The sequence below is a fragment of the Ursus americanus genome, chromosome 15, assembly GCF_024610735.1.
Source record: "Ursus americanus isolate L20-20 chromosome 15, mUrsAme1.1.p, whole genome shotgun sequence".
NCBI lineage: Eukaryota > Metazoa > Chordata > Mammalia > Carnivora > Ursidae > Ursus > Ursus americanus.
In genome coordinates, this window is record NC_142141.1 from 19,611,512 (window position 1) to 19,638,778 (window position 27,267).

Here is a 27,267-nt window from a genome sequence, read left to right on the forward strand (position 1 = left end):
TCAGGCTTGTTTGGGGATTTCAGACCTTCCTTTCACCCAGAACATTTATCTCAAGTTATTTTTATACACTTGTGATTATTTGACTAATATGTGTCTCTAATAAACTGTAACCCTTATGAAAATTACCACCATTTCTATTTCTTGCTCCCTAACATATTCCTAGAGTTTACTACAATTTGGGGCACAGAGTAGATCCTCAGTAAACAGCTGCTGACTGATACTTACTATCTATCTAGCAATAAGTATTCACTGCTGCTTACCACACACAAAACTAAGTTATATATTTCTTTGGGCCCTCCCCAGAGCCCAGCGATGGACCTTTGATTTATCAGGAATTCAGCAACTGTTCTTGGATGAATTGAAAGCCCCACCAAATTTGATCTAACAACAGCTGACTAGAGCCACCGTCTCCACTATTTACTTTATAGATGATGATGTCACTTAGCTGTTCAAAGAGACTCGGTGACAGCTGTTATTTCACAGGAGTGATAATATTTTCATCTCCTATCCTTCTAAAATAAAGGGTCAGTGGGCTGTTAAAACAACATGAACAAAATTACCAGCAGACAGCAATTCTTTCCTTGTCACCGACCCAGTAATCACTTCTGCCAGTAATCACAGTTTGCTTTTGCCTTTTCAAATGTTCTCTTTGCAGACATTGAGATCGGGCTAAGAATTTTATAGCAAGTAGCACACGTAGAGTAATTTCCATGACATTAAAGGTTTACAAATACGACCATCACAAGGGAGATGAGGAGAACTGATGCTCATAGCAGCAGTGACAAAGGACATGTATAAATTATCCACTGCAATGTTGCTCAAAGTATGTTCCATGGAAGAGCAGTGTTGCAAGGTGCTCCGTGAAGGAAGAGTTCTATGTGCAAATGAATTTGGGAAAAACTGCCAAGAATGAACCCATCTTGAAGATGGGTAAGGTAGGTTACCACTTCAAAGCTCCAAGAAAGAATAAACCTCCCTGCAGTTATGAAAATATGACACAATTTGACTCAGAACAGTAGACATTGATAGCACTCATTCACACGTGGGTTTTCCGACCTTTCCCGGATAAAGAAAGGTTCTCGGCCCCTTGCCATTAGGCAATGCCCTCGGACTAGTTCCAAGCAATGAAATGTGCTTGGTTGTGCCGTCCAAGCTGAGGTACGGGAAAGCTCCCACGTCACCGTCCAGCTACCTAAATTCCTATGAGGAGATCCAGAATACCATGCTATGACAATGTCAGAACCATGAGATAGGAGTGCTACGGACTTCTAAGTCAACACAGAAGCTAGCTTCCCCAGAAAGCCCTCCAGATATGCTGGATTTTCCATAAGTAAGAAAGAAACATTTTCCAAGTTTAGCTGATATGTGGGGATTAACTTGTTACCACTGCATAGCTTAGCCTAGTATTTTTTTCCAAATTCATTGGAACACAGAGTTCCTTATTCTCATAAAAATAATGAATATTACACAGAAAACTTCTTACAGGGAAACACGTTGATAATCACTATGCCATCTAAAACAGTTTTCCCATTTTGAGATTCTTTAACCAACAAATATACCTCAATCTGCAAGAGAGATTAAAGGGAGAATCCAGCCACCCATTCAAAAGTGGAAGAGAGGTACTAAAAATCAGTCAAGTAGGTTGGAAATCTCAAATCTCAAATCTCTTTGCTTCTTTCTCCTCTACTAACGCTCTCAATGCTGTAGCCTGAATGTCTCTTCCTTCAACAATTCACTTGGCAAACATTTATTGACCACATCCTGAGGACACCACATGGCATGAGATGCAGTTTGCGATTTACACTCTACCCCCTTCTTCCCTGATTCCTTACCCTTATCTTCTCTACGAGGCATGTATCGCCTGTCTCAGTCTCTTGACATTTAGCTCAAATTATGCTGTACTGATAGCTATCCATTCACGTCTGCAGAGAAAAGCCTGGAAATGTCTAGGCCTCCTACACCTCCCAAAACTCAGGTTGCCATGCTTGGAACCCAGAGCCCCCCACGTTGGCCACAGCTGATTGAGTCATGATCACTGGGGAAGCCAAAGTTAGCAGCAAATCACAGGGGACCTGTCCCAAAGACCCTTCCTATAGGGATGTTCTATACTAGATTCTAACCCAAAAGCTAGCTAGACCTTCTCTTTTGAGAGGCTTCTAAGTCAGAAAGATAGCCAAGTAAGTGATATCAACAGAAGAAGCAATCTCCATCAGAGTGGAAGCTGAGATGAAGACAGAAGACATGAGTATGGCAAAGCCCCTTAAAAAGTCCACCTTGTTAGACAGTTAAAGATACAGTGTGCATCCCGAATGATGGCCCAGGTCTCCGTGGCCCCTTACTGGGCATCTCTCAGCAGCTGCCTGAATGTTCTCACACTTCCTCTGGGTAACTTGATCTCAATCTCAATCCCTAAAGGAGCCTAGCCACTACTACTCAAACTTGTATTCCGAGGAGCTTGAGAATAGTGACTGGGTGCTAGGCCATTTTATTACATCATCCACAGTGCTAACCAACCACAGAGCCTGAAACATAGTAGATGCACGACTCGTTGATTTCTGTGATACTTACTGAGATACCTACTCAGAGCTCAACTGTAGGCTGCATTTAACAAAGCAGAATAGTTCCTGGCCTCTTGGAGCTCATATTCTAATTTTACTTGTAATACTTCAATTTTCACTCTAATTTTAATACTTGGTTGGTTGGGTGACAAGAATATTAATCTTGTGTTCTGTGGAGTCAAAATCTTCCTTATTTAATAACTGCCCTTTTGTGAGTTCCTACTGTGCGCCAGGCACACTACTGCTTGCTTACAGATGTTATCTAATTTGGTCCTTCCCAGAATCCGTGATAGAGACATCATCATTCCTAATTCACAGGTGAGGAAGTGGAGGCACAGAGAGTTTAAGCCACTTGCCCAAGCCCCACAGTGTGTGGGCAAAGAGTCATAAATCAAATTCTATTTTTCCCTGGCTCTTCCTAGGTGTGTGCTCTTCCCACTAGGCTGCGCTTAGCGGAAAAAAGATGAGCTTTTTAGCCAAGGAATAAAGAAGCGACAGCTGAGGTGGCAAAGTATACTGTTGTACTGTTATTTTCACTGTGCAATTCATAGTAATCTGACAGCAGAAGATTATTTTCCAGAGTGAGTTTTTCATATACCAAGAAAAGAAAAGTAATTACTGTCTGATTCTACCTCCATCTTTTTATTTTGGCATGACCAAACAAAACAAAACAAACAAAACAAAATGGAGGAAATAAAAAAAACCCGGCAAGATGATAGTATTATGTTTTAAAACAATTAAAAACATTTACTAGAAGGTAACTTTATTCCACTTATTTCTTCCAATAAGAATAGGTTTCCAGTGTTGTCCACGAAAGTTCCCTACAGACTGTCCCTAAAACAAATTCCTATCCATTATTGAGTAAGTATACCAATTCTATGTAAACCCTAGTTCTTTCATTGAAGTTATAAAATGTGTCATGTTTACATTCTCTGATAAGACTGCAAAAATTAAGCATTGAAAATGCTGGAGTTATTACTTCTTCAAAGGAGAAAATATGTATTATCCTATCATAGAGGTCACAGTTGGCCATTTGCAATAATTCTATTGCATGATATTTAAATGTTTGAAGAATAACAATTAATAACTGGCATATAATTTCATGTTTCGACTATCTTCAAGGTGAGCTTGTTTTAGGACTTCAGGTCTCTGAGATATTTTAGAAGCTGCTGAAATCATTATACAACAACAAAGACAAAACATCACAAACATTTATTTGGAAATAAAATTCAGGAATTATTTGGCAAAAATATAAAGAGAAGAAGTACGATACAAGCTGAATCTTGAAAACATGATGCCATGTAAAAGAAGCCAGACACAAAGGTCGCATCCTGCATGATTCCATTTATATGGAATGTTCAAAGCAGGGAAGTCCATAGAGAAAGAAAGTATGTTAGTGGTGGCAAGGGGATGGGGGAGTAAGTAGATAGGAATGGGGAATGACAAGCAATGAGTACCGGGTTTCCTTCTGGGGTAATGAAAATACTCTGGCATTGACCTAGGTGATGACTGCACAACTCTGTAAACCATCGAAATGTACATTTTAAATGGGCAAAACTTATGGTATGTGAATTACACGTCAGTTATAAGCTACTGTATTAAAAGTCATTGCCCGCAGTGCCCAAAGGCAGCCTCTCCTTGTACCACTCTTCTCACCCTTAGTACTGAGATCGCATGCCTTCCTCTGGCTCCTGAGATGTGCCCAGACCCCACACAGGGCCTTTGTGCATGCTGTTCCTGCTGTTCCAGGTGTCCAGCCTCCCTCTGCGCGGCCACCTCTAACCCACCACACTCACATTAGCCAGACCTGCCTCACTCTCCCCTTGAACATGAGATTGCCACTCTCATGTGACCAGAGGAGGCTTCCCCTGACACTCCAGAATAATGGCTGAAAAGTACTCATGTTCACCTTGTGCATCCGCACGTGTATTTAAACTTTTACTTTTTGTTCCAGATGCTTCCACTCCTGGTTGTTCCTCCCACTGGTAGCACAACACTGGCACATAATACAAGCTTGGTAAATATTTTAGAAATGAAGGAATGTCTTAGTCAAACTTTTCTTTTTAATCATAAAAGCCTTCCCTCTCTCTGTCTGCTTTTCTATCAAAAAAAATAAAGTTGGAATTGCTCTTAAAAACTTACAAATAAACTGCTTATACAGGGATGTACTCATGGAACCACGGGTATTAACCAAACACAAAACAAATTTTTTTAAGTGATTTCTTCCAGAAGATAAATGCCCTCAAGGAAAATAACCAATAGAACTGCTAGAACAATTTGTGGCTGAAGGCAGAAATGCTTTTTCTTTATATGAACAACGTTTGTTTTCTTTTTTGTGCAAGTTTGCCTTTTGCTCTGTTTCAGGCATAATCACTGAGCACACATGTCGGAGGACCGGCTGCGTGGAGGAGCGTGCTATGGTTACGAGGGAGTCCACAGGCAGCCTCCCGAACCAGTTCAAATACAACCTCCTTTTGCAAGGAACTTCACTTCTTGAAGCTTTAGTCTCCTCATCCATGGAATGAAAATAGAAGGGGGAGTGAAGCATGGGAGACTATGGACTCTGAGAAACAAACTGAGGGCTTCAGAGGGGAGGGGGGTGGGGGAATGGGATAGGCTGGTGATGGGTAGTAAGGAGGACACGTGTTGCATGGTGCACTGGGTGTTATACGCAACTAATGAATCATCGAACCTTGCATCAGAAACCAGGGATGTACTGTATGGTGACTAACATAATGTAATAAAAAAACATTTAAAAAAAAAGAAAGAAAGAAAGAAAATAGCAATCGCCAACACCATCGGGTTGTTCTGAGGATGGAATGACAAACATCTATAAAGCATTCTGCCTAGGGGTGCCTGGGTGGCACAGCGGTTAAGTGGCTGCCTTCGGCTCAGGGTGTGATCCTGGCGTTATGGGATCGAGCCCCACATCAGGCTCCTCCGCTTTGAGCCTGCTTCTTCCTCTCCCACTCCCCCTGCTTGTGTTCCCTCTCTCACTGGCTGTCTCTATCTCTGTCAAAATAAATAAATAAAATCTTAAAAAAAAAAAGCATTCTGCCTAAAGCCTGATCAATAAATGCGCGATGATGACAATGATGGTGATTCACGCTATAGTCACGAAGCCAACAGTCCTCTGGGGAAAGGGATGGTGGTAAAGAGACACCACTACGAATCATTATATTATAATTCAAGACAGACAACAATCTCACTGCCAGGAATTAATCCTACTGATAACCCTTGCAAAAGTTCTCCAATATACACAGTTAAGAGTATTTGTAATAGATGCTATTTTTAATGAGTTTTTTGAAAACACCACAAGTAGGAACAACTAACATAACCATCACGATTGGATCAGTTAATTAAATTATGGCGTGCCCATGTGATCTGTTAGAATGTGGCTGTTAAAAATATGAAGCGAGCTCTTAAAAACTAAGGAACAGTGCAGCCTTCTTCTCAGCTCCCTCAATTTTCTCTAAGGCTTTAGTTTCATCTTTAATTAAGGAGAAAAAAGGAATAGCATTCCTCGTTTATTCTCGAAAATCATTGAATAAAGACATGCATATTAAAAAATGAGGAAGAGGTATACGTGCTCAGTTGATAATTAAACAGTATTAAATGGAAAGAGTAAAGCATAAAATACTATGTACAACATAAATCCTCATGTCAATGAAAAAATACAAAAATAGGCACACAGAGTAGGTCACATCTAGTCGGAAAAGTCAGGGACTATTTTGCAGGGGACTCGGGGGAATTGGAGATGGAAAACTTGAGAAGGGAATGAATTGGGGGCTAAGGAGAGAGTGGGCACATGGGCTTGGAGGTGGACAGGCACAAGGAGAGGTAAGGGTTTGCAGCTCCCAGAGGCAAGGAGTCAGAGAAGATGCACCAGCGGCAGGATGTGAGATTGCAGACAAGAATCAGGCTGACTGTGTAGGATTTTAAGTGGCAGATCTAGGCATCTGGACTTTCGTCTAGTAGGTGTTGGGATGTTACCAAGATTTGGGAAGAAAGGAATGAGAGGATCAGAAATGCACATTAGGGATGGTCACGTGGAGGGGTACGGGGTGAGGAGTGTGGAGGGAGCAAAGCATGAAGTCCGGCATTTAGGAGGCTACCACAAGTTGCCCGGGCTTTCCCCTGCATTTTACAACTGGATACAGCTTCAGCTTTACTCCCCGATAGAATGTTTTTGCTGCTTTCATAAGAAATCAGTCACGTGAACGGTGTCGCCAATTCCTTTCCAAAATTCCCGACAGATGCTCCACACATCGAAAAATTACTGATCTCCGTTCAATAATCAAATTCTGGGCAGATATCATTTTTCAAAGAAATGTGATTTTGCCCGTTTAATGAAAGGAAGTGAGATCATTAAAAGAGCTCCCTAAGTAATGCATTTTAAATGAAAGCCTTTTTTTAAGTCTTTGGGGAAAAAATATCAAAAGTTAAACTGAAACATCCAGGAAAAGCTCAAATTAATATGTTAATTCTGTCAACATCCAAGGTTCCGAGTCCGAGCCTAGAAGTAACAGACCATATGGTGATTTACTGCTCCCTAGCTAAAATTTTAACTATGCTTATTGAAATCACAAAATAAATGTCTCAAGTGAAGTTTTCATCACTCTTTCAATGTGAAATATGCAAGTATTATAACTTCTCTGTTTTGTTTTAAAGATTAGTTTATGATACCAGGAGCCATCAGTGATTTTCATTAAACGTGTCAAATGAGGATGAGCTAGGGAAATAGGTGATGGATTAATATGCAGTATTTTGCCTTTACAGTGAAAAATTTAATGTCTCTCTGTGGGCATTATGTATTTCCCTGTCTGACAGATTTTCTTCCCATAAAAAAGACAATGAACCTTTGAATTATAGGTAAATGAAATTACATGGTTACAACTTGATGAAACTCTTGGAAATATTATGGAGCATCAACTGCTAAGATTTACGTTTTCTATTTATCTATTACCACTAGGGAAATTGCCATCAGTGCTTTGGCGACCAAAGAAAAAAGGGGGGGGGGAATGTCTGCATATGAATGCTGAAGTAAATCCATAAAAAGGGAATTTGCTATGAGATACAAAATTATACATATCCGAGTCTTCCTGATGTTAAAGAGTTTTAAATCTTTAAACTTTAGCTTTGTGTCCAACATTGACTAGGTGAATGCAAATCAAAACCACAAGGAGATATGAATGGCTAGTATCAAAAAGACAAGAAGTAACAAGTGTTGGAGAGGATGTGGAGAAAAAGTAACCCTCGTGCACTGTTGGTGGGAATGTGAACTGATACAGCCACTATGGAAAACAATACAGAGGTTCCTCAAAAAATCAAAAATAGGAATATCATAAGATCCAAGAATGCCACTACTGAGTATTTACCCGAAGGGAACAAAAACATTAATTTGGAAAGATATCTGTACCCCTATGTTTATTGCAGCATTATTTACAATAGCCACGATATGGAAACAACCTACACGTACACACACACACACACACACACACACACACACATACACACAATGGAATATCACTCAACCATAAAAATGGATGAGATCTTGCCATTTGTGACAACATGGATGGACCTGGAGGGTATTATGCTAAGTGAAATAAGTCAGACAGTGAAAGAGAAATGCCTTATGATTTCACTTACATGTGGAACCTAAAAAAATGAAACGAACAAAACAAAAGGTAGAAACAGACCCATAAACACAGAGAACTGTGTTTAACACAACATTGTGTATCAACTATACTTCAATTAAAAAAAAGAGAGATTGGTGCATTTGAGTACATAAAATAAAGTTTTCATGTGTCAATTATATCTCAATAAAACTGGGAATATTTTTCTCATGCAAAAACAGAACCATTCTAAGCAATGTGAAAACACAAATAAAAAATTAGGAGAAAGTATTTGCAATAATACCCCATTACTATGAACATTTATAATTTTCAAACATTGAGGAAATATTAATAACATTTATTTAAAGTGTCAACGCTAATTTGGGAAAAAATCAGAGAGTATTTCTTTTCTACTTCTAAAATTAGATTATTTACCAAATAAACTTCTTATAGAAGAAAAAATTGAGGAAATGAAAAAATATTTTATAGAGAAAGCAAAAGATATTTTACAAGAAGATTTCAAAATGATTTTTAGCCATATAAAAAGATGTTCAATTTCACTTTTAATAAGAGAAATGCAAATTTCTTAACCATAAGAGTGGCAAAAATTTGAAGTGTGACAGTATAGTTTACTGGTAAGGCCATGGGAAAAGAGTCCCTCTTATATACTGACGGTGGAAATGCAGTTATCACCCCATCAGAGGAGACTATGCACACGTATTATAAAACTCTATATGCTTTTGTTATTCGATCCAGCCATCACATACCCGAAAATACACCCAAACAAACACCTCCAACAATACAAGAGCATATATGCACAAGGTCATTCACTACAGCATTATGTGTAATTGCAAAATACTGACAGTTATCTTAAGCGCCCATAGAGGTGATTAGTTGAATAAACTATGGTACATACACAAATGGGGAACACAATATCCAATACGAAGATGAAGGAAGGTCTCCATGAATTGCACGGAGAATAATTATCAAGATACATTTCAGTAAACAGAGCAAAGTAAAAGAGATTATAAATAATTTGCTACTTTTGTGTAAGAAACAAAGGACAATAAGAATATATACATGAATCTCTATATATAGAGGAAGAATAAATCAGAAACCAATCAAACTGGTTCCCTATCAAGGGCTGGGGAGGGGCTACAGCTAAGAAGAGATAAGGGATAGAGAGACCCTTCAAAAAACTATTTCTTTTCTGGTACACTTTTGACTTTTAGAATCTTGTTAATATTCTACATATGCAAAAAAAAAATAAAATTAAATCAACAAGAATGGAAATCAAACACTAAAACTAAAACACAAATAGAAATAAATGAACCCCACTGCATTTTAAATGAATAACAACACTGAAGAGAACAAAGAAAACAAATTCAGGTAAATTTTCAACACAGTACTTTGACATACATCTTCAACTCAGTGAAAAGAAAAGAAAATAACTGCTATTAAATATTGAACTCTTTTTAGAAGGTTTGTTTTAGAGGTATGGTTCTGAAACTAACTTTGTGTGGATTGTAGAACTGAGCAAATTAGTGAATGTGTTAATGATGGGATCAGGGTTCTCACTGTGAAAGAAGGGAGATTAAAATATATGAAAGATGAAAGTGTTCTAAGGACCCTGTTTTGTTTCAAAAATCAGTTTATTGTACTAGAAGACATCAGTAAGAGACCTCTGGAACTGACTTGGTTTTGAATGGACTTAAAAGCAATCATGCCCTAGTACTAATGAGCCACCCAGAAGCCAGAGTTTGTTTGTTAAATACTGTTCCCCAAATCAGGGCTCTTTGAAGAAATATCTGACTCCAGAGCTGAAACATCTGGTGCAAGCATGTAGAAAAATATATGCTCTGATTTCAAAAAAATTCATACAACTTAATCGACTTTTTATCACAAACTTATTTGGGGGAGTAATAGTTAATTAGGTGGGATTATATACCTCTCTCTAGACTACCAACAGCATTAACGACTTATGCTGCAGTGAATATTATCCACACATATTTTTCTTACAAGTGTACTTACCATCTAACACCACACAAGGTTATTCTAATGCCATTGAATGTATTCCTTAAGCTGTATCATTTAACCCCATAACTTATATGTATCCCCATAACTTATACGTATACCTTTTAATAAGGTATATTTTATATTTTTTCCAATTTCCGGGATCAGCCTATAGTAAGAAACTTTATTATAAAGTATTTGATTGAATAATTAATTATTACAGAAGAGAAGATAAATGCTTTAACCATTGTAATTTATATTTTTTTCCCCAAAAGTTAAGACATTCATATGATTCAAAATAATTCTGTAAAAAACGATATCAGTATAAAAATCTCACTTCCACCTTTGTTTCTATTGGTTATTTGTCTGTCAACTGTGGGTGACCACTTTCTATATTCTTGAGGGCTATCTTTACAGAATTTCCTGGTGAAGAAATAAGCCAATATGTACATTATTTTTCCCGTTTTCTTCTTAATGGCAGAATACCATATACATATTTTTTGTACCTTGCTTTCCTTTAGCTTAGCAATATATCATGAAGCTTTTCATGATCACCAGACACATGTCCACCTCATTAAGAGAAAACACGTGCTCAAAGAATGACAGAAACATAACAAAAGAACACAAGAATCACCTTCAACTGGTTCCAAGGGTTCAGTCAGGGACAAATGTAGCATCAGAATGCTCACGATCACTAAGATATTTTAACCTACTGAATGAATAAGAATCCACGGGTCCACGTTGAAAACAAACTGGTAAGTTAACAAACGAATAAAAGTGATGGCCCATCCTTCTGCTCGAGTACCAGCTAATAAATATAGAGGGGGTGGGCTTTAGAAAATCACTGTTTGCAACCAAGTGAAGGTTGGTTCAGACCAGAATCATCAAAGATAAAGGTCTCGAAGTGTCCACTTGAAGAATGCTTCCTAGGTGCAAGGGGAAGAGTACTGAATATGTAGTGGAGTAATGGACAACACTCCGACGGGTGCCACGATAAACATTATCCATGAAGGGCAGGTGCACATCACATGCCCCTGATGTGATATGCTGGAAAGAACAGATTACTTACATAGTAGTCTCACTAGAAATGCATAACATGAATCTTTCTGATGAGGGACCATCTTCAAACCCCAAGGGCAGAACACAATAGAAAATAACTGACCTGTGTTCATCAAAAAATGTCAATCTCAGGAAAGCCAAAGAAAAACTGAGGAACTATTCGAGACTGAAGGAGAGTAAGCAGGCAGCACAAATGTAACAATCCAGACTAGAATCTGTAATGGAGGAAAAAATGTTATAAAGGAGATTATTGGGACAATATTGGGCAAACTGGGGCAAATCTGAAAGATGGAGTGTAGATTAGATATAAAGATTGTGCATGAAATTTCCTGAAGTTGATAAATGATATACTGTGATTATAAAAGAGAATGTCCTTGTTCTTAGAAAGTAAACATTGAGATATTAAGGGATGTGACATGTACAATCTACCTTAAGTAAAAAATATAAATAATAAAAATATCACATCATTTTCTCAAATGAAAAAAAGAAATAACACATGCATGTGGGCAATAAAGCAAATGGGGAAGTGCTAAAGAAAACTGAATCTTGGTAAAGGGCATATACTTCTTTGTACCATTCTTGTAACTTTCTAGAGATTTAAAATGATTTCATATAAAAGAAAAAAAAAGATTATATATTTCACTGGAAGAAATAAATAGTAAGACAAGCCAGGTAAGCTTTGAAAGAATAGAGTAACAAGGAGAGTTATGCTGTACCAGCATTGAATCTCATTCCAAAGATCTAAAATATTAGTCTTGTAAAATATTAGTCTCGACTACTCCAAGGATTGATGAATAGATCAAAGAAAGAGACCTAAAGGCCCCCAAAAGACACTATAAATACATATGTTGAAGTTGGAATTGCTATCTCTTGGCAAAGGCTTCATACTTCTGATAAGTAATTCTGGAACAATTTCCTCAACAATTTTATAAAATTGTTCCAGCATTTAGAAAAACAATTTGAGAAAAAAATCAAAGTAGATCTTTATCTCATAAAATACCCAAAACATATGTCAGGTACAAATAAGAAAGCAGAAACAAATGAAAACACACACATACTGCAATGGAAGAAAAATACTAAAGAAGAACTATGTAACTTAAGAATGAGCAATATCTTCTAAAGAATAAAGATAGATGGTAAAACTATGAAGGAAAACATTCATCTGACATAGAAATACAAGACTGCTATTTGTAAAAGAAATACCATAAATAAAAATAAGGGCAAATAAAGAACTGAAAAAACCTATCAGTTATGGCTGATAAAAGTTTAACCAATAATGATACAATTTCCCATCATTAAATTGGCAAAAACTTAAAAAAAAATAAGATTTTATTTATCTGACAGAAAGAGAGAAAGAGAGAGAGAGAGACCACAAGCAGAGGGAGCAGCAGGAGAGGGAGAAGGAGACTCCCCACTGAGCAAGGAGCCCAATGCGGGGCTCAATCCCAGGACCCCGGGCTCATGACCAGAGCCAAGGCAGATGCTTAATTGACTGAGCCACCCAGAGGCCTTAAATTAGCAAAAATTTAAAAGACAAACAGATAGTGTCCCACTTTTAAACACACAAAGAGTAAGTTGACATAAAGTCTCTTGAATTAAATTTGATATGTTAATAGCCTTAAAATTTTCTAATCTCCCTTTGATTTTAAATCAAGCATGAAGGAAGACAGCAACAAGTGAAAAACAGAGAAATGTCCAGCTATTAGGCAATGGAAAAGCACTGCATGGCCGTCTATACAAGGAATTAAGCCATTAAAGAGAAGCCTTTAAAAAGAAACTCGCATGTATACTGAATGATATGGAAAATTATCATGATCACTCCAGCCCGCCTGCCCCCCGGCTCTTGCCCGTGTCACCTTGCTTATGCTGCAGCAAGGACAGTCCCGGGTGCTGAAGAATCAGGGAAGAACGAAAACGGACTGCGACCAAATTCCAAGAAGGAAAGTCCACCAAAAAATGTAGTGAAATCAAAGGACAGGGGCAAGCTACTAGCCACCCCAACAGCAGCTGAACTGTCTCAAAATTTGTCTCCAGCCAGTTCTTAGCCATTAGTTGTGAGTCACAGCGGGATGGGAGCAAGCCCTCGCCCCAGTCCCTATGATAGCATGCTATTCACAGATAAAGGGGTCCAGAGTTTTTGTCAAGAAAGACTATGGACTCTGAGAAAAAACTGAGGGCTTCAGAGGGGAGGGGGATGGGGAATGGGAGAGGCTGGTGATGGGTAGTAAGGAGGGCACATATTGCATGGTGCACTGGGTGTTATACACAACTAATGAAGCATCGAACTTTACATCAGAAACCAGGGATGTACTGTATGGTGACTAACATAATAAAAATATTATTATGAAAAAAAAAAAAGAAAGACTTTGGTAGAGTTTCCTCAAAAAGTTCTGCCTCCATTCAGAAAACAGGTTTCGGATTCAAAAGCTCTTCAGGAGAGCAGGGCAGGGACAGATGATTCATCGTCCTCCTCATCCCGCTCCTCCCATGAGAGTCTGACAGGAGGTGACAGCAAAGGAGGGCTTCCAACACCGCAGGCCTCCCGTTCCCTTGAAGATAGAGCCCCCCAATTTGGAACATCAGCAAAAGAGAAGACCTGGTCCCAGCTGCTCCCAGGGATAGCCAGACCTCACTCCTCCAGAGAGGCCCTGTCAAGCAAAGAAGAAAGGGCCCACCGTGAAGCCATTCGAGGACAGAAACATCACTAAACCAAAAACCACAACAGCCGAGTCACAAACCGATAAAGAGTTCATGAAGCAAAATGTAAAGGAAAAACAAATGGACAAAATATTTAGATCAAGTGAAAAAGATAAAGAAAGTCAAAAGCCACTTGAAGTTAAAAAAATCTTATACAAAGTCAGGACTGACTACACAGCCGGATGGCAGCCCAGCGCCCGTGCAATTGTGAGAAAGAGCCAGAACAGCAGGGCAGCTGCAAACAAGTCCTGAGACCAGAGAAAGATATCGGAAAAACAAGTACTGGAACGGGTTGGGGGTGGCATTTCCCCCGTTTGACATGGAAAGTTCAGGGAAGCGGGTGACAGGAGGAATCCCGAAGGCTAAAGAGGGGACTTTGGAAGATCAGGTACCAGGACAACATCTGAAGCCAGGTCCTTGTCCTAACAAAGGCATTTTTGAGGAAAAGACCGCAGGCCTAGAGCTTGAGGGACGGGACAGGATGGCTGACGACTCGGCACCTTGCCTGGAAGAGCAGACGACACACAGGAGCCCGCTCAAGCCACCGGCCCCACCGAGCCTTTCGACAACACCACGTACAGGAACCTCCAGCACCGTGACTACACCCCTACACCTTCTGAGACCTCAACTGGACCTGTCCAAGTTTAAGATGCCTCAGCCCTCTTCAGGACGGGAGTCACCTGGCCACTGAGTGCTCCCTTGAGACAGTAAACCTTCCAGTGTCTGGGCAGCAGAAATAATATCCACTCCAGTCATGAGGGGAAAAAAAGAAAGAAAAAGGAAATGCTCGTGATGTATTGTCAAGTATAAGTTTGAAACTCTTTCTCTAGAGATAATAGATAAATTTGCAATATGTTATTTGATTTAAAAATGATTATCTGCTAAGTGTACATAACACCTGGAGAACCATGGTAAAAGGAGCAGATAGAAATCAGACACAAATGTATAAGTAAAAGTATGAAATAGGTATGGTTTATATAACATATACAGTTAGCAGAGACATCTCTCTCCTCCCTCAAGTTCCTAATGTGGTATTCAGTAAACACTAAATAATGAAGCTCCCCCTCCTTGTTTGGTTAAATATATTTGAGGGAGGTATGTTTTGGAATCTACAATTAGAGTGGAACCTATCCAGGGGTAGAGCTAGAGTTTATTATAAATGGGGGCAATGTTTTGAAAGTTATTAATACGCTTTTGTCTTCTGCCTTCCTATGTATGTGACCTTTGTACCAGTCAGTCCAAAGCAACTGCCTGGTGAGAAATCCAGATTTACAGGGGAAAAAAAAGAATACAGAGAAGGATCTCAGTGTTATTCAGATTTTACATTTAAAAATAGAATTATGGAGATGCGTTCTCATTTAGTGTATCAAACACCACATCTAGAGAACAGCCTATGCATGCCCCTCATGGTAGGGACCAGGGTAGGCACTGTTTCTTGAAAGGTCCATAGTGAGTATTTATGGCACACAGTCTCTGCTGTAGCTATTTGATTCCGCACCTTGAGGTATGGAGGTATTTTAGGTAAGTTGAGATCTGTGCAGGGTGGTAGGGACTGGGGGTCTGGCACTCCCACCCAATATGATACACTTGAAAGAGGTCCCTTGTAATCTTCCTCTGAAATTCTGAAATGTCATTACATCAAATTAAACATGTGGCTCACTGTGCTCAGATGGAAGGTTTAGTTTACCAACACAAAGCAACTTCAGTTCTCCGGTGGCATGAACTCTAAGTTGCAAGTCAGTGATAGGGCAAAATGCTGCTTTTTAAGGCAAGAATGAGTTGATAGGAGGCAGCATGGAGACCAGGGGGTCTTTAGCAAATAAGAGCCAACATGGGGTCCATCCAGCCATAAAACCTCACAAAATCTTTACCAAGGCAAAGGAAAGCAGGACACAAATTACACTAACCAAAGACTCTAACACCTAGCCCAGGTTAGTGACTCTAACACTAAGCCCATCACAGCAAACTAGTAAATGAGGAACTCTGCCTTGGAGACCAAGGGGACAGAGAACCTTTACCTGACCTAAGCTGCATTCAGTTAACCTAAGGCATTGCTACTCAAAGTGTGGTCCACGGACCTGTAGCATCACTGGGAGCTTATGAGAAACTTAACATCTCAGACATGTCCCACACCTACTGATCTATTTAATGCATTTTCACAGGATCCCAGGTGATTTGCAAGCATCTTAAAATTTGAGTACTGAAAGAGGCCACACCCTCAACTCCTACCTCCCAACACTCTCTGAGAAAGAGAAATGTGGGACAAGGTGATGAGATACAGAACACTATAAACCAGGAGAGATCAGAGCCATTACTGGTTAGCTGGGGAAATCATTAACGAAATGTCTAATCTAATTTAAAGCCTAGGCCATAACTGAAAGAATCTATTCATGCCCATACAGCTGTGTGCTCTTCCAGGGTTGGCATGTCAGCAAGAAAGGCACAGAGCGTGGTGGGGCACACACAGCTCAGGTCATCAGCAGGATCGGGGGGAAGGGCAAGACCTTGCACAATACTGGTCTCGTGCTCCCATCGCTGAATCCCCTGGAAAACCCAGACTGAGGGCTGGACGGGCTTTGCGTCTCAGGGCCACAAGGGCATGGCACTGGAGGAAACTATTAATTCTCCCTTCTGCATCCTGAAGGACATTTACGGAGAGCATGGCAATCAAATGGACACTCTCACTTGAACGAGATCGAGGTTCAAATTCTTGCTCCACTGTTGATGAGCCACGTGACCGAAGCCTAAGTCACTGAAGCTGTCTCAGCCACGGTTTCCTGATCTCTGTGTGCAGAACACAAGTCCACACTCCATAGACCACAACTCTGAAATCAAAAGCTCTAAAAAGAAAAGGTTTTCAGAACGTCTCTGGTGGCAAACCTGACCTGACATGAACTCGTCTCACTGTAAAATGTGACCTGAACCAACATTGGCACCAAGGACAGTCTTGATTCCATTTAGGATACATTTCCCGTGTTTTCTTGACATCAAAAAAGTACATGTTTGGTGACAAGGTGCTTCCCAAGATCCCACTAGGATATGCATATTGTCTTACCTTTCTAACGACAGCAACAAATTCTACGTTTTGAAACACATGAAGGTTTTGGATAAGAGATCGAAGCTTGCCAGCCATTATAGGCAGTTAATATGTGAAGTGTCTAGTCCAATGTCTGAAATACAATAAATGCCTCAAATGAATTAATTTCCTTCTCGCTCCTTCTTCATCCTTAAATCTCTTACTTAAAAAAGAAAGAAAGAAAGCCACCATCATGAAGATGAGCAAAGATGGATATTTTTCATCATTACACTTTTAATGTATTTCTCTTAAGATATTCAGGGTGATCATGATTTTGTTTGGTAAAGAAATGAAACACAGCAAAATGAAACTATGTGAATGAGCTATAAACATACAACCAGCCATAACAATTTATATCACAAATAGCATTTTCTGGAAAGGGCAGTAATGAGTAATAGCTAAGAACCTGAGATTTGGTATCAGGCAACTCTGGGTTCAAGTCCAGGCTTTGTTTTGGACCATTTGCATGAAAGCTACAAGCTACTTAGAGAATTATCTTAACTTCACAGAGCCTCAGTTTTCTAAACTATAAAATAGGTATTAAATTTGTACCTCCATCCCAAGTTTGTGCCAAAGTTTAAATGAGATGATGTATGTACACTTGGCACAATGCTTGTCAAACCCCTACACGGTAACTGTAATAACTTAACAACTGAAGCAATTATTATTATAGATTAGAGCTACAGTTGACTAGATACTAAATCACCTAGATTCATTAGACATCAACAGTCTGAAAAATTCTTTCAGTTCCACATTTGATTATACACTGAACAAAAACATATTTAAAGTTAATTTATACATTAATTGGGTTTTAACGCTAACAAACAGGTTGTAAGAGCCGCCTAACATGTTTTGACATGCTAACAGCTACAGGGTATATTCTCACACTAAATTATAATTCTGTAAATATTTAGTTTTCAAAAGCCACAAAATAATTACTATATTAGATTTCCAACTGTTAAATCTTAACCTGAAGATTAATATAGTATGTAATAAACAGAGAATCTAATTGCTACTTTATGCAGAATTTCTACAACACCCCCAAAGTTATGGTAAGTACCAGTAATTCATTCCATCTAAACTTGGGAAAAATTAAGAAACCATTGGTGCACATTTGATTTTACACATTAGCACATTCTAATTAAATCTCTCAGAGTCTATAATAATATATGTGGGTCTAATTAACTAACTCATCAAGCTTCTAAGTGGACCAAAGAGTAAAATATTTGAACTTCAGCAAAGCAAAATCATTAAAGAGGAAAATTTGCCAAAGTTTGAATCTACAAGGAAAACTGGCCTTTTAGTCTATGCTGATTCTTGGCTTTCTGCAAATATGCACTCCTAGTTAGAGAAGTGTGAGGATGTTCATTTCAAAGGTAGCAGATTAACAATTTAGACAGTTGTTAGCCTATGAATAGACTGTGATTCCAAAGTTCAAAGAGGTGTCAGAGCCATAACTCAGAGGATAGACTGGGCCAGTTCAGTTCACGAGAGCTATAAAAGCCTGCCAAGGAGAAGCTGGCAATTCTTAAAGATCCATGTCAAAGCTAAGAATCTGAAGAAGCAAGTGGATTATTGGCAGCATCTGGGTCAACCATAACCTGCTTGTTCCTTTATTCAAGTAGTTACTGTGTCTCTAATGTGTGCTGAACACTTGACTAGCAATCACTACCCAGGAGGTCTGGGAGCAGGGAATATGAGACCAAGCCGTAGGAGCCAAAGAACACAAGGATGAACCTCCCCAAAGATCTGAGCTAGGAGGCCAAGGACTAAATTCAGTCATGAGAAGTGCAGTCCCGCAGCAGGGAAGCAGCCGGAGGCATCTGGCTAAGGTCCTGCATGTGTGCGGGTGTGTCGGACAGCAGAGATCAAGCGAAGTCAGCATCCCCAGCCATGGAGACTGGAGGCTTGAGAGGCAGGGCAATTAGGGAAGGCATGACATTTTGTGAACTTTATTGGTTTGGAACCCACAAGGTCATTTTACCTGTGAAAAAGTCCACAAACATAGATATCCCATGATAAACTCATGTAGTAATCTAGTGATGGTGCTAACAAGCCTTCCCTATGTTTATAAGGGTTTTATAGGGGGAAAGGTATATGTGGTATTGGGGGACACATCTACTTTCTGGGGAACAGACCCGACAGTGGGGTTGGGGACATCTCTTCCTTCTCTCTAGTCACTGATCAAGATCCAATATCCACAAGAGTTCCAATCTCACACCTGCCCTTCATTCCAACATTCTCATTAACCTCCAAAGATGGCCAAGGTTCAGTTTCCAAAATATTAAAGACACGATTCTCATATACACATAGAATTAACATATACTAAATACAACATTTAACTCATTGACGAGAGGACAAGCAAGATGGTTGCTATGGGTTGTTTCCCCCAAAATGATATACTAAAGTCCAAACCTCGAGTACCTCAGGATCTGACCTTCATGGGAATCAGGGTTGTTGCAGGTGTAATTGGTTAATGTGAGACCATACTGGAGTAGGGGGAGCCCTTAATCCACCGTGACTACTGTCCTTAAAAGAAGACAATCTGAAGGCACAGGCAGAATGCCAAGAGACAACGGAGGCAAATACTGGATACAGCTCAAGCCAAGAAACACCAAGAGCTGCTGGGCACCCACCAGAAGCCAGCAGGAGGCAAGGACAGCCTTCTCTATAGGTTTCAGAGGGAGCATGACTCTGCCAACGCCTTGACGTCAAACAGTGAGAACATCATTTTGGACTCCAGACCATGACACAATAAAGTTCTGTTGTGTTAAGCCATCCAAGTAGTGGTAATTTGTTACGGCAGCCCTAGGAAACGATCTACTGGCAAACTGGCTCAAAGAGCATTACAGAAATTGGGTATTTACCTTTTTGAAAAAAAAAAAAAATCTTGGAATAACAATGTTAAAGATACAAACCTAGAGGGCACCTGGGTGTCTCAATCAGTTAAGCGTCTGACTCTTGATTTCAGCTCAGGTCACGATCTCATCTCAGGGTCCTGGGATCAAGCCCAGCATAGGGCTCTGCACTCAGAGGGGAGTCTGCCTGAGATTCTCTATCTTCTCCCTCTGCCCCCCTGCTCGTGGGTGCCTGCTCGTGCTCTCTCTCGTAAATAAATTGACTTAAAAAAAAAAAAAAAGGTGTATGCCCTAGAGAGCAGTCAGATCATTACCTTGGGGGAGAGAAACGATCTCTCCCGAATAAGCGTCTACAGGTTATCACATAACTTCACTAAGCCTGAGCTTTTAATCACATATGCATAGCAAGTTAAACAGAAGGACCATCCCCTTAGATAAGCCAAAAACCCATGGGTGGCCCATTAAATAATGTTCCAACATGACATATTAAAAGGGCTTATTCCCCACTCTCATCGCTTTTGCATGATCCCCAAGATTTGTACCAATTTTTTTTTTCTTGACAAATCCCTTCCTCGCATGCCTGCCCACCTGAATGTGCAGTTCACTGGAGCGCTCCCCTGGCCACGCCCCACCTACTTGCTGACTGTTTGCAAGCAAAGTCTGTCATCCTGTCCACCACCTCTAGAACTCGATTCTTGTCCCAGTTCTGCCAATAATCAAGCTCTTCGCATTTTAATACACCAATGCTTTCACGATTCTGTTCCACTACTCCGCCAGACTGGAGGTTTAGTGAGATGTAGCTCGCTTCGGGAGAAAACAAACAAGTTCCTCTGACGGAATTTTGAAGGAGGTTCAGACAACTCAAATATGAAAACTTCACCGCTTTGTTCTTTGATGCACTAGAAAGGGGGAAATGAAAGCTTTTCTCTCACCTCCTAGGAGGGTGTGAGGATTAAGCCCATCCTGCTTTCCAAGAAAGGAGACAGAGGTCCTACCTTGCTACGAATTTGGACTCAAGGTTTAATAAGCCAGAAAGGTCTTCGTGAAAGAAGAAGCTGGGGTGGGGTATCATCCACCTATGTACTACCCAGTGTGGCAAGAGAACTTACCAAGAACAGAGCCGGCACTGCAGATATGAAGCAGGGTCTGGAGGTCTCCTGCCAAGCCAGGTGTCAACACTTCAGTTAAAGGATGGGTGGTGGGAGGGCAGGGGATTCTGGGAAAGAGATCAGGGCAGGCAGTGGAAGGGGCACTTGAAGGGGGTGGGTTCTCAGAATAGAGGCTATTGATGACACTGTGAAACTATTTCAATAGATCTAAAAATGTATAGCCATATCAGCATGCACCTGCAAAGTATCAACCCTGAAAGAGACAAAGGTTAAGCAGAAATAGGAAGAAAAAAAAAAAAGACTTGGTGTAACGAAGAAGAAAAAAGGACAGTCTTCCTGGATTCCCCCCAGGACAGCCAAGAATCCAAGAGAAAGTCTTAGAACCCATGACTCTTGCAGGGAGGGTATCAGGAACCCCCCACCCCCAATTTGACATATTTCTGGTGGTTGAACAGTGCAAGTTGGAGAACCCCTCCACTGGAAGAATATTAAATGACACCCTAGTACAGATTTCCACTTTAAAGCTTAAAATAAAATAGAATCCACTCATTTATCTTCCCCCTCCCCTCCACCAGGCAATGCAACTCAAATCGAAGGGTGAAAATCTAGGAATATGTTTTTATATTTTATCTCAGGGTGGCAGAAGTTAGGGAGAATGACTGCTCCTTTCTAGCGTCAAGTGAACAGAACCAAATTTTTCCTGGCTCTCAGCTATGGTAAATGATTAGATACATGGCCTGGCTCAGTAAAGTGGTGCAGTTTCATTTCCTGAAAGGAAGAGAGGTTTAAATCCACCAGACAACTCATTTGTAACAAGCTTGCGAGTGCCCGTGAGAATGCGGCAACTATCCACTCTGCTTGAACGAGTCAGTGAATGAAAGAAAGGCTTTTGACCTCCAATGAAAAAAAATTAAAGGGATTTGTCACTTTTATTTTGGTTCTGAATTCAAAATCAATGCCAAGATAGAAAATGCCATAATGCATAGAAATGCTGCCAGTGACCTTCTTTAGAAAATGGGGTGAAACATTAGCAGTCGCAGGTGAACTTGGGTCCTACACACAATCAATAGGGATCCTTCATTCCAACAACAACAACAACATAATAATAACAGCAGCTCACATTGATTGAATGTTCACTCTGTGCTAGAGATGTGCTGAGGAATAAATCTGCACTCTCTCAAGTGATCCTCACAACAGCCACCCAGAATACTTATCATTCCTACCCTGGTTCACAGAGGAGGAAAGCGTAGCTGTAAGAGGTTATGTAACTTGCCATCAATAAATGGAGAAGCTGGAATTCAAACCCAGGCCCACCTGACACTAGAGCCCATGACCTTAAACACTATTGTATCACTTAATAGCCATCATCACTTAATAGCCATTGAGTGCCATCATATATCACTTCACAGCCCAGAAAAAAAAATGGGGGGAGAGGCCCAATAATGTATCCTGGACTCTGAGTCCGAGAGACTTCATGAACCAGAGAAGCTGCCCCTGGGCATTGAAAAACAAACAAACAACCCCCCCCCCCCAAAATAAAACAGCAACAAGAAAAAACTGAAGACTACCCTTGAAAGCTACCTAATTTTTATTTTAGTGTGATTTGATTTCCTTCTTTGAGAGCTTTCTTAATTCTGTTAGAATACCCTCAGTGAAATATAGACTAGGCCGAAACTGTCCTAATGCAAGCTGGAAAGCAAGATCAATCAGGAGGCCATTAGAAGAAGGATGAAGGGCAAGTGGCAGAATGCAGTGCCAAGAGAGTATCGGGATCCTTCTCAAGTGTCTCAGATGTCTTCAGTGTCAGTTGCTTCCTGAAATGCTGTAACTCTGGAGTCAATTTCCCATTATCCACCTGTGAATTCCCCACTCTGCTGATTTATCAGGTCTTTGAAGCTTTATGCCTAAAGTGGCACCAATCTCTTCGTAGCCGACTTCAGAGCTGCTGCTCCCACCTGCAGTTAAGGCTCACCCCTGGATGGAACCCCAGCTAACTAGGCTCTGGTTCCCCCAATGCTCCAGTTACCCCCCAGCTGCAAGCAACGGCCTCCGTTTTATCTCTGTTTAAGTGTGTGCCACGAGTGCTCCCAGTACCAGGAGCAGGAATGCGCACAATCTGAGAAACGGGGATGAATTCAGTTCGGCTGGAGCCAAGAATGTATGTATTTTAGCTCCGGAGGTGGGTTCGCTCACCCGGCTTATAGAGCATTTGTATTACATAAAAATAGTTCAAAATCCTGTGAAAAGGTAGCATGACAGAAAAGGATAAAAGGACACCAAACACCAAACTTTGCTTTATCTAAGTGTTGTTATCTGTCTTTCCTATTAAAGACGGCACGCAGGGCTTGAAGCAGCTCGAGCTTTCTACTGAAGCTGATCCGGGCATGAGTTGGGGTTCCAACACTCACTGGCTGGGAGACCTTGGGCGAATTACTACTTCTTTCTGCCACTTTCTTAGTGTGCAGCAGGGACGGTGACAGTACCGACCTCACGGGTTGTTGTGATCGTAACAACACCTCAGGTAAGACTAGGAACACTGTAGTTGTTTGCGAGTAAATTGCAGGGATCATCATTATCATGACCACTGATAGTAGTAATAGCACCAGGATTACTAGTAGTAGAAGCGCTGGTGGTAGTACTAGTAGTAAGAGAAGTATTAACAGAGTAACAGCAGTGCTGTTATAGAAAGGAGCAAGTTACAAGTGTTAGATACATTTTGAGTAAGAGTTACCCCACCAAAACACAAATTCTGTTTAAGAGCTACACATATTTGTATGTTTTTAAAATATGCTTTGCCTCTAGCTATGAATATCAAATATTATCTTACCCTGAAATAAGGACTGGCATAACTAATTAAGCTGCTTTCCATTTATTTATTCTTTGAAGATATTAATTCAAGAGAATCGCTTAATCTTCCTCTTTCTTAATCTATTTAGGCATGCAAAACACAAATGGACTTCTCTGAGACCCTAATAACATGAAATGTAAGATAAGGCCACTTGCTTTCAAATTAAAACAAAATCTATGTTTCTATCTTTGTTCCTAATATAGTGACTAATGGAGCCCTAACGCTTTGATCTTCTACTTGAAAAATATCAAAACATCTTTAATATGCAAATCAAGGAAAGAGCTTGTGGGGTCATCTGCAGCAGGTTTTTTCCCCCCTTATAATACTAATTGAAAAATCTATGGGGCTCTGAGGATCACTATTTTAAAAATAATTCTACCTCTAACAAAAATCCACTAGCTTATCCTTAGTCACATTTCGAAATGAAATTTAGATATTAAATGGTATTGATTTCAATTCAAAAGCTGCTTTGACCACATCTGTATCAATCCCACTGACTTGGAATGAGAATCCGTGGAAATCATTAAGTCATTTATCTTGTCAAAAATCTCGGCAATGTGCCCAGATGTATCAAACACTGGACAAGGCTACTTTCAGTTCCCATTTCCACCCGGTAACTGACTTCCCGTAAGCCCTCCAGCCAGCCTCTGCCCAGGTCAGACAACTCGGAGGAGGAGGGAAAGGGAATTTGAAAATACACATCATCAGAACTGATGAGAAGGACCTTTCAAGATGGAGGTGAGGTGGGGGTGGGAATCACATTTCCTTCCAGGCGATCTGAAGACCTCCAAAACTGTTGCTCATGCTCCCTGGAGTTGTCAACACAGAACTCCTTCCTGTCTCCATTCAGCAAACACTCATGCGGCTTTTCTCTTGTGCCAGGCATGCTACTAGGTGCTGGATGACAGCAATGAACCCACACACAAGAAAGCCCTGTAGAGCTTACAGTCTACTGGGTGAGGCAGGAAGGCAACAATTGATTACACAAATAAATATGCAAGTGTAAGTCATGACACTGACTACGGAGGAAAATAATAATAGATGCTGTGAGAAGGAAGAATAGGGAAAACGATTAGATGGGAGGAAATGACATTTAAGCTAAATTATGGGGGAAGTGGAATTTGGCTGGGAAGGAAAAGCATTCTAGGCAGAGGGAACCTGTATGGCAAAAGATTAGAAATCAGAAGAGGGTGGCTTCAGTGATTCCACAGGGATGACATCATCCCGTGATGAGGGTGTCTGGGGGCAGACTCCTCTGCAGAGCTTCCTTGGTCATGGCAAAGACTGTGGGGTTTATTCGAAGTGCGATGGAATGATTTTAAGCAGGGGGTAACACAAGTGAAATAATAAAAATCTAACCAAAGTGTACAAGAATGCCTCACTTGTTTTTGTTTTTCTGGAAAATCCCTAGTATTCCGCTTTTCCTCTTGCTGGATGGTCTAAGGCAGTTTTTAATCAAGAGTCGTTCCCCTGGATCTCCTGCAGAATCAGCTGAGGCAGTTGCTGGAAGTGCAGCACCTCACTGTGGACCTACTGACTCCAAATCTTTGGGCACAAGTCTAGGAATCTGCTTCTTAAAGTATCATGCTCATTCCAGCGTATTGTGCACTGGCGTGGGCCCAGCAGGTGCACCACGGGGTGAGCAGAGAACAGTCCGTGGGAGGCAGGGCGTATTTAGGGCAGGCTGGCATCACAGGGATGAGATGACGGAAGCCAGAAGGGCACAAGCAGACAAGAAGTGCAGGAGGAGCCGGAATGGGAGATGTGCATGTCTCCCCAGTGAGCAAGGAAGGAGCATAGAATGTTTCATCCCCAAAACACAACCTCTAGGCTACTCTTCTCTATGAGTTTGCTGGGGCTGCCATAACAAAGGGCTGCAGGACTGGCTGGCTTAGACATCAGGAAATGACCTTCTGGCAGTTCTGGAGACCAGAAGTCCAAGATCAAGGTGTTCACAGGGTTGGTTTCTCCTGAGGGCTTTCTCTTTGGCTTGTGGGTGCCACGTTCTCCCTGCGTCTTCATGTGGTCTTCCCTGTGTGTGTGTCTGTGCCCTAATCTCTTCTTCTAATGAAGGCACCACTCCTACTGGATTAGAACGCAACCCAATTCACCTCATTTTAACTATATTACCTCTTTAAAGACCCTGTCTCCAAATGCAGTCACGTTCTGAAGTACTGGGGTTAGGACTTCAACAGAGGAATGTGGGGTGGGGTCAGTGGGGCATAATTTTGCCCACAATACTGTCTTACTCCTCTTTCCCTTTATTCTTAGTTTAGACCCTGTACAGCAAGAGAATCTTCCTCTGTGTCTTTCAGCTTGGGGTCTTAATGTCAGCAAAACTAGTCATATCTTCTCATTTAACTTAGGCTCCTTAGAGGTACAGAGCTGTAGAGGGCCTGATAGGCTACCTGGGGGGTGCTTTTTGACCAGTACCTTTATCCTCAACGGGCCTCTGGGTCAGCCATGAGGATGCAGCTCTGCCTTTGTCCTGGCACACAATTTTTATGTGTTTTTATTTTTATTCCAATAAATCAGTTGCTTCTGCTCTTTCTTTACTAGTAATCATCTATTCCTCAACTCGATATATTGCACTTAAAAAACGTAATTGCCGGCCACAACAATACGCTTATCTAATAGAAAAATAATACTCAGCTGGAGGAAATTAAATGTTCCACAATACCTCCTACAGAACATAAGTATTTGGAAATCGGATTGTTAATTAACAAGAATATTGTTTAAATGGAAAACATTAACAGTTCAAAATTGAGACTATGAGCTACACTGTTCAGACCCCAAGTTGTTCTCAACAATACGAAAGTAAAATAGAATTATAACATTTTTCAATGAATTGATGGAATTTAAAACACATTTTTCTAACTAAAAATAAAATTTTCCTGAATCATTGACAAGATTTTGAAATTCAGCCAGTTCCCCATAAAACAAATTAGTCTCTATTTCTTGACTTAAAAAGTAGTGACAAAAACTTCTCTCCCTGTTCAAGTGCATTTAATTTTGAAGTTTTTTTTTCTAATCTCAAAATAATTTAATTAAATAGCTGTTTCAGATGTTTTATTCTAAATGTAGACTGTAGTGGCCTTCCCCAACTGCCCCATGTAACCAGTCACTGGCGTCCAAAAACAAGACGATGAGAAGACCATCATGTCAAATACCAACTACGTAGCAGACCCTGCAGTTTGCCTCACAGAGCCCTTTCCTACTGTATTACTTCTGCATGGCATCTAAACGATAGGCTGGATGCCTGGTTGGATGGGTCCACTGAAAGACAACAAGCTCCCAAAGTTCACATGAGAATTAGCACTAGCTGAAATCTGAGTCATCGTCTCTGACCCAGTGGTCCTCAGATTTAGGTCTCTGGATCAGCAGCCCCATCACTGCCTGGGAATTTATAAGACATGCACATTCTCAGGCTCCAT

At 40.5% G+C, this 27,267-nt stretch overlaps 1 protein-coding gene and 1 pseudogene across 1 annotated transcript in view; one reads left to right on the plus strand and one right to left on the minus strand.

Moving 5' to 3' along the window:
- Positions 1-27,267, minus strand: part of SGCD (sarcoglycan delta) — a 904,357-nt gene that overhangs the window by 609,373 nt on the left and 267,717 nt on the right. The gene's annotated exons all lie outside the window — the stretch shown is intronic.
- Positions 13,057-14,633, plus strand: LOC123788614 (uncharacterized; annotated as a pseudogene).